Source organism: Tauraco erythrolophus, chromosome 5 (assembly GCF_009769465.1).
Source record: "Tauraco erythrolophus isolate bTauEry1 chromosome 5, bTauEry1.pri, whole genome shotgun sequence".
In the NCBI taxonomy this organism is placed as follows: Eukaryota; Metazoa; Chordata; class Aves; order Musophagiformes; family Musophagidae; genus Tauraco; species Tauraco erythrolophus.
In genome coordinates, this window is record NC_141469.1 from 15014874 (window position 1) to 15024291 (window position 9418).

Genomic DNA, 9418 nt, shown 5'->3' on the forward strand with positions numbered 1-9418 from the left:
CGGTGCAGAAGTAGTTTGTGAGTGTTGTTTGTCAGGTGTTCTTTTTCAAACAGGTAAGTTCTTTCTTGTTTCACTAAAACAATATGTTACCAGTTGTGGATATAGTTTTCATTGCTATATGTGTCATAAACTAGTAATTTTAAATGGCAAATATATGTGTGTAATAGGTCTTTTACAAATACACAAAAATCAAAAGAAAAATTTAGTGCCTTGTGCGCTAAGATTGACTCTAAAGATGGTTTGGTATCACTTCATGCTATAATCTGAACGTGTTACCTGGTAAGTACTAATGGCCACACTTACATGCTGTGACATAATCACTATTACTTCATGAAGTGCAGGTGCAAACACAGCTGTTCTGCTAAAAATTTTTAAAATGACATTGAAAAAGATGTTCATTAGTCTTTTTTACTTCACTGAGGTTTGTATTTATATTAAAAAAAAACCACACAACAAAACAAACTAATTAACAATCCATTCATGTGTGGCAGTTGTGACATAGTGCCACGCATAGGGCATACAGGCAAATTACAGTCTTGCTGTTTTAAGTAATTTAGAATTCATTGCTCCATGTAGCTAAATAGGGAGTGATGGGCAGCTCCATAGCTTTCGAATTTCCCTGTGAGTTAAGCAAGATTTTTATCGCAGTGAAATTTAAGCTTAGCCATTACTGACTGCAGCAATCAATTTATATACTTTATAAACTTAGCAGCCCTGGACAAACCTTCCATTCCCTCCTTTACTATAGACGTTTGTGTCATGAAAAGCCAAAGGATATTTATTTGCTCAAGAAAAAGGTATTGCCCTACAGTATCTGTGCAATTTTAGAAAGCAATGATGTCACTTAATCTGTTTGGATATATTACACCTGTAGCTCTGAAGGAGCTGAGCACTATCCACAGGTGATCTTAAATTTACAGATTATCCTCCATATTTCTTGCATCTGCTCTTGGTCTCTGTGTATTGCCCAAACACCACTTCTTAAGGTTTGTTTCTTGTTGTCTGTCTTATTACATGGGAATACTAATGTGATCCATGACCACAAAAAAAAAAGTGCTGTCTAGCTATTAGTGTAATAAATGTTCCACAAAAACATTGAGTTGATTGGGTGTAGGTGAAATGAATACTAAGTTGTGAGGTTTCTGTTTGGCTCTTTGTTTTAACTGAGCAAGCAATTTGGGTGCAGGTCTCAACCTGATAAGGTGCAGAGTAGGACAAAAAGAAAAGGTGCTTCAGATGGTTATGAACAATGTGTTTGACATTAAAAGTTTCCTGGTATGTTTCTTAAGAAACACTGAACATTTTGGTAAAACCAACTTACAAAATAAGTATCTTGCTGTGATACCAAATTTAGTAAGCCAGTAGAATTGGTTTTCAATTTCTAAACCATAAGGCATGGGCCAATGCCTTCTACTTCTCTGTTCAAGGACAAAAAAACTAATTTTGACATAGTTTAGTATGGTAAAATGGAATAGAAAAAAGTCCCGTACAGTTTAGAACATAAAATACAAAGTTGTTAAAATAGAGACTCTCAAAACTTTCTTGCAGTTAGAAATTCTGCATTTGTAGTAATCATCATGATTCACTCTGGAAGATTCTTACAGGATTCATCGTTGTTGCCAAGCCTTTTCCTGGTAAGTTATATCTGCAATGAAGCAATAAGAAAATGTGTTACATCAATTTTGAAAAAGGCCAATCCTGCTTAATTTAATATTATTTTATTAAATGCTGTTTTGAGGTCCTTTTTGGCTGGTGTGTCTATGTGGGGCTTGCACAGGGTAGCCAGACTTGATTGCACTTTGAGAGAGGGTGTGGAAAACCAGTCTTCTGAAGATATTTAAAAGGTGCAGTACAAAGTAAAACCAGGCTTAGTATTATTTTTAGAATCGACTGAGCGCTTTTAAGTATGAAGTATTACTTTTTTTTTCTCCAAATCCAAAGCAAAGGCTCACTGTAGGGCATATCAATGTTTTGTTCAAGTTTAGCTGTAGACATCACAGGAGAGTTACGCTGTTCTTGAACTAGCTGGAACTAGCTGTATAATCTAACAGTGCTACTAGATGCCCAAGGAACAACACTTAAAGCTACAGGTAAAGTATAGATTCCTATTCTGAAACACTGTTTACAGAAAATATGGTGGTATCTGGAAAGCTGTATCAGTACCAAGCTGACGATTGGTACCGAATGCGAGCAAATACAACTGGGCAGCTGAAAATTGCCTTACTATGTTTTTCAATCAGATGGCCAGAATAGGAGGAAGGTATAATTGTCTTTTTTTTTTTTCCCTTAAATTCCTACTAGACTTTAAATTACATAAGATTTCATAGTTTTATACTGTTTTCAGAGAATATACTTTAGAGGAAGGGATCACTGCTTGTTTCTGTACACTTGAGCTGTGGATTTACACACCTGTAAACTATGCAGACTAATGGAAATGTTTGGTTTGGATTATTTTTTTTCCTCTTACCTGTTAGTGGTGAAGGGATGCTGGCCTGGGAGTTTTGGAGATGCCTCAGACTGGCCTGGAGTACCTCAATCTGAATCTGAATTTAATTGCATCAACATGGTGATTCAACCCTCTGCTGAGGTTGTCTTCATAGTAATACATATAAATCATGGTGTATGTATTGAGTTATTTTCAAAAATTTAATTGTAGCTGAGACCAAAACGTTGAAAGAAATGATGTTCAGAGTTAGGCTCCATAATCTCTAGTCAGGCATGGAGCAGCATTTCTAAACAGCATTAAGTGTAACAGGGTTGCAAGTTCCCCATGCACACAAATCCGTTGAGTGATCTTTTGAGGAGCAGACTTTAATATTCAAGGCATTGGTGTATCCTGTTTAAGTAAGGGAAAGTTCCAATAACTTTTTCAAAATAATCTCACTTCTATTTAGGTTACAAGTTTAGGAACTAAATTCTAAAAAATCCTGTTTGTGTTTTAACCATTTTTTCCTACATAAATGAAAGAAATTATAATCCTGAAGACGTTTTTACCGTTAGCTCTGCTCACTGGCAGCTCGATACGAGGAAGCACAGAATAGACTTGTCTCTTAAAGAACAGATGATTTGGCCTCTGATCTGCCTTGCAGTGAACTCCCTTCCCCTTGTATGCTCTGGAGTGCAGCTACTTCCGATTCCAGCACTCGGCTTAGAAATGGGACAGAAATCCTCTGGTCAGTGCCAGAGACACACCAACAAGCTCTGAGAAAACGGTGCGCTTCAAAACTATATGAAGAGTTGAAGCAAAAATTTAGTTTTGCGAGAGGGTTGGTGGTTTTGTTTCCCCCTTGTAAAAGGAACAGGATAAAATTTAGGATTGGGATGCAAGTACACTTGGTACTAACCTTTATGGGCTGTGCCACATCTTGCTGTGAATTTAATTGTTCACCCCCAGTTTTTTGTAGTGGTGTCTGTGGTCTATGCTTTTTGTAGTGTATCCTTGCATGGAGTACACCAGGAGGAGGGCCATCTTTTAAAGTATGGGACTAAGGATCAGGAGATGTTGGCTCCCACCTTTTCTTGAGCCGGCCATCCAAGCTGCCCTGGGATATAGTCCCCTCAGAAGACTTTGGAAAGAAGCTGAATAGGTGCTGGTTTATGGTCAGGTCTGGTCTTGAACTGTGAGATGGTTTTGTGCAAGCTTACTCCGGAACTAGTTTTGTGATAATGCGCTTTGCGGTGTGTCACTGGCCAGAGTTTCATTGGTAGTTTCAACCTTTTTTTTGTTAAGGTGTACTGGCATAGAAGTTTAGGGATAAATTTCCAGTTGATAGCTCTAAGATATTTCTTGAGGTTTTCTTTCAGTAGGCGCGTTGTGTAGAAAGATGGAAACTTTAAATCAAACAAGCAGCTGCCGTTCTGTAAATGGGATGGAATTTTGCTTTAAAAAAAAAAAAACAACCCAAAACCACAAAACCAACCACAAAATAACCACTCAGAGAGCCCTCAAAAAAAGAGAACTTGATTTCAACTGCGTATCTTTATTTAGTGTCTTCTATTTATAGGTCTGACTACATTCAGGTAAACCGCAACTACGCGGACATTTTCCGTTCCCGTCAGAAAGCATCCCGTCTGAACACGGTCAGTTCTGCTGGCTGGGGCGTTCTGCTCAGAGCTGCTGAAATACCTTTGCCTGCTTGACGCCCTTCTGCTTCTCTAAAACTATCAGGTCTGGACACACAGTCTGTCAGATTTTTCTTTTCTCTTTGTAGTTTTTCTCTCTCCTGCATCATAATGATTTGGATACATGCTGTTACGTTTTCCCCAAGACACTTAGTTCTTCGGTGAAGTCTTGCTTAGATTTCCTGTATCTTTCTGACATTATTTTTTTCCCAAATATTCTGCTTAATTAAAGGAAGTTTGAAATATAATTGCTTCTATAGTAACTTCTCTGTTATTCTTGAACAAGCAGAATTTTTTGAACATATCAAATAATCTCTGTAGTTATTCAGAATAATCAGTAATGTAGAAAGGAATTCAGGTGAGGTATACAAACTGGTAACTCGAAAGAAGTGAATGTCACCTAATACAAAATGTGTATTCATGTCTAATACCAAGGACTTGGAAAAGATATGTGGTCTTTTCTACAGCATAATCTACAACACACATAAGAACACACCATTTTTGCAATAAAAACTGTATTGGAAGCCCCTGTATGTCCTATTTATTCTGATACTATAGTTACAGGAAAGTAGGGGGCAGATAATTTGTAAATATCAGTTAAGTGTCTAAGTGTTTTTCAAAATATTTCATGAGTATTTGTTTAAATATCTGAACAATATGGGGAAAATTGGTCCAGATCACAACTGAGAAGAAACAAAGCAGCATAAGACAGGCAAGAAAACCATGGAAATAAGATTCTATGGCAGAGGTGTTGATGTAGCAAATTGGGTGTACAGGCAGATACCTGTGTAAATGTGGAATCCCACTAGAACTGTTACTTTCAGGGATAAAATTGCAGATGTAATTTAAATAGAAAAAGTATCAAGTCGTGCTAAAGAAAACTATTCTTCAGATTTCTCCCTGTCTTTCAGTGAAGTCTAGATTTGTGTCCAACTTCTTAAAATCCTTTTTTGCTCTAAAAAGGACAACAGCAGGAGGAAGTCAGGTGGCTTAGCTGCAGTGTCAAGAGATGGAGGAAGTGACTTTTGCGAGGGAGCCTCTCTGCTTGCATCGTCTTGCTCTGGTTGCCATGCCATACGGTGAGAAGTGAATTTCAGGGGTGCAAGGAAACGGTCAGGGAGAACCTCACCACTGAGAGGGAGGAGAATCTGGAGTTTTGATAAGGGAAGGATCTGTGTGTGTAATGAGGTGTGTGTGTGTATTATTTTATATATATTAAATATATTTTACATATTAAAAAAACATAACACATTTTTGCATTTTGCTTGAGCCTTTTCAGTCACAGCAGCACGCAAATAAAACCTAAAAGCACTTTATTTATTCTGGGTGTCTTCTGTGAGTGCTGCTTTTTATGGAATCTCCGTTTTTCAAGGATTTCTGTAACAAGTATCAGCGGTTGACACTATATGGAGTTGGTTTTTTGCATGGGTAAATTTTATTGATCAAAGGGCTTGTTTTAAACTGGACACAAGCAGAGTCTGACAAGCGATGTGAACATGTTGCTGCTACCAAATTTTCACTGGTGTGGTTGTGCAAAATTTGAAAGCTTTTTGGTCTTCATGTGTTACTGTTTTTGTAGTCTGCTTTTTGAAGATAGACCTAAAACATAGTAGGCTTACAAATGTTCATTACAGTTTATTTAAGCACTGCAGATGAGCTCAGTGCTGGTTTTTTTGCATGAAATGTTAATTTTGCTAGGATGGTTACACTGTAGTTTGAACAACTTCAAAATCATCTTCACAGTACTCAAAATTTAAAGAGTGCATAAATAGAAATTTATACACTTACATGAAGAAAAGTCTAAAACATTGTTCCCATTGCATTAAGCAATCTGCTGAAGTTAATGTATAATATCTTTTTCATATGTTGATTTTTTGTGGGTGTGATTTGTTTTTTGTGGTGTTTTTTTTATTTTATTTTGAAAATCAATGCATTATCAGTTATGACAAAGCTGTACCTTTGCTGATGGGCAGAGATATTGGTTTTTTTCGGTGGTTTTTAACCAACATAGCATGATTCTGATGGCCGATTTCACTGCTGGTTCTGTGTTTGTGTGTATATCGCCTGTTGCCAGCAGCACCATTAATCTGAGACTGGAAGAAAAATGATGGTGACAGAAGAGCAGTGGCTTTGCAGTAGGCCTAATTATATTTAGCTTTGGATGGGACAGTCCAGCTCAACATCAGTGTTGAGGGGCGAGAAAAACTGGCAGTATCTAATCTCACTTGTGTAGTGTTTTACTTTTGCATTTTAACATCAACAAATCCCACTAAGACCTGAATGCAAACCAGGCACTCTCCCTTCTCCTACCTTCCTGAATTCAAAGGATGGATCCAAACAACTGCCCTATGTCTGATGGTATGACCACAAACAACTCTCTCATTCTTTCCATTTCCCAAACTTTGGGAAGATTTACAGTGTTGATACATATGCAGCAATGCCTGTTAGTGTAATTGCTGCACAGCTAATAGCATCCTTTAGAGTCGCTCTTACTTGTGGTGTTTCAATTTCTTGTTTTACAAGAAGTCACCTAAAGAATATTAATTCAAGTTATGATTACACAACTGAGCAACAAAATGGAAAGACATGGCACCCGAGAGATTTGACAAAAATCTGTAATGAAACTGTTCTTTACTAACTTCATAAACATGTTAATAATTAGTTGTCTCTACAATTCAGTACTGGCTGAGGGAGGATTTTTTGCTGTATTGTGTATTTGACCATGTGTTGGTGTTTAGCTCGTTAGTAACCTCTGTCATGAGCCTCTTTATGCTGCTGGTTGCTTTTAATTTAAGGTCTCCATATTCAGGCTCTGTATGAACTGTTACGATTTTGTGTGTTCATGAGCATCATCATGTTAACTTGGAAAGTCCTCTTTCCTGTTTTGGTTGGGTTCTTTTGTTTGAGTTTTTTTGGGTTAGGGTGGGGTTTTTTTTGCATAGTCTGCTCTGCTTTCAGGACTTCAAGAAATTTAGAACCTTTAGTCTTACTTTCCACTATTGACAAGAGGTTTGTTGTTTTTAATTACTATGCCTGTCCTCTGTACTTGTTAGAAGTCTGTAACAATTTGCTTTATTTTTGCCCCTAGTTGAGCCTTTTCCACTGAGCACGGTGGAGATTTCAGTAACTGCTGTTTCACAGCATGGTTCCCTTCACTTGGAAATAGCTTGTCCAAAATTCTGATGTAGGAGTTGGCTCTTAGTGATACTGCTCTCTTGCAGTGGTATAGAGTGAGTAGTGCTGAATAATGAAATAATGAATGGATTACAGCTAGATTTAGGATCTTGACCAGTGATCCTCCACATGTGGCTTTGCTTGAGTGCTTTGCAGGGGAGACAAGAGAGTGCAAAATGGGGAGGGGGAGTGTGTTTTGCTTCCTACCCTTACCTACACTCCACACCTTGCAGAGACTACTGCATCACCTGAGGCAACTCCAGAAGAGGAGAGGGGGCAGAAGCTGAGGCAGAGCAGACTAAAACAGGACACAAGACTATGCTGCTGCATATATTGAAAAGTTAAAGCTGGAATAGTGTATGTTAAAGCTGTCTCCCTGAATACAGAGAAAAGCATTCAGCAAAGCTGAGGGACTGGATTTTCATCTGTGATAAGAGATGACAACAGGCAGTGGGAAAATAGGGCAGTAAATTTGTTACTAGTTTGAGAAATCCTATTCTAGGAAAACTTGAGATTTTCTGAGAAGTTATTCTTCTGAGTAGTTTTCACAGAAATGGAGTGACACAATCTTTTGGAAATATCTGAGCTAATAATTTTAACTTCAAAAAATTTTAAAGGATGTCTGTAATAAAAAAAAAGGGATGAAGATGTGTAATAATCATCACAGAGACGGTCTCCATTTAGGTGCTACCTTCATTGTTACAGTAGTTTCTCAGGATGTGGAAGATGGAGCTTCACAAACCTGTGGAGTACGCTCTACGAGCTGCATCTACATTAACACTACTTGGTGAATGCGGACATGCCTACAAACATAACAAATCCGCAGGAGTAGGTCTGTAGAGCAATTCAGTTGATGTGGAGTGTGTGGTTGTCCACACTGTACCATTCAGGGGACTCTTGCTTCAGAGTGGCTCAGGTCTGGCCCTTTGGACTCAGCCTCTGTTAGCAGCTGGGGTGCAGTAGTGGTGCTCTTAAGTTTATCTCCCTGTCCAGTCTCATCCATTTTGTGCACTCCAGGGTTCTCCTGAGATGTGGTACCTGGCAGGGTAAGCAGGGGTGATGAGTGAGGAGCACTGCTCCCCTGAGCAAAGGTGGTGGAGTATGAGCATAGATGTGCTCAGCCACATCCTAATGCAGAGTTCTGCAGCCCATGATGGCTTCAAGGCAGGAGCAGACACGATGTTTTACTCAGGTGGTCTATAAAGCCATTCCTCTTTTACCTGCAAACTGTGTCTGGCTCCTTCAACCAGATAAAGTGAGGGAAGTTGACTCAAGGGGTTAGATCTGGCACGTTTTGGTCAATGTTCAAGTCCTTCTAGTCAAAATTCACTTTTGCCTGCTGCAGACATGTTCTGTTAGACTGACCTGAAACAGCACTTGTTTTTATGGAGACCTAATTCATAGCAGTGGTCTCTCTTTGCATTTTATTTTGAAGAGCACACCATGGGGCCACCAATCAGTGCAGTAACGAGCCTCCACGCTGTCGGGGCGGCAGCGCCCTGGTGTTCATTAAATTATTACAAGCAAGAGCTGGGCTATAGCTGCAATAAGGAACCTGCGCGCTCACCTGACCCGTTTTCAACGAAGCTGCCTTGTTGGTAGTTACTTACACCCACATTGTGGCCACCTGCGTTAATTACCAACGAAGCTGCCTTATTAGTGCTGTGACTTAACGCAGCTGGCCACAATGTGGTTCCAGTCACCAATGCTGCTCCCCCGCCCCTCCCGCACAGGTGCGGGTGCAGCGGGAGCGCAGCCCCAGCCCCGCTGCGCTGCGCCGCCTCTCAGCAGCAGCCTCGCTCGGAGGCTTCAGCGTTTGTTTGTGGCAGCGGCTCTATCGCGACATGGCCAAGTCCCCGCTCGCCCCTCCCCCGCCCGCAGCACGCGGCGGTTCCCGGACACCCCCTCCCCCTCACCCCCCACCACCGGGCGCGCGCGGCGTGGCCACGCCCCGCCGGCAGCCGTTGGGCGGCCGCGCGCTGCCTGGAGCGGAAGGGGCGGGCAGTGACGTCAGAACGCTCCCCTCAGAGGCGGCGGCGGCCGTTGCGAGGCCGCCTCCCCTCAGGAAGGAGCCGCCGGCCGTGCGCCAGCGCACTCGCTCGCTCCCGCCGCGCCGCGCTGA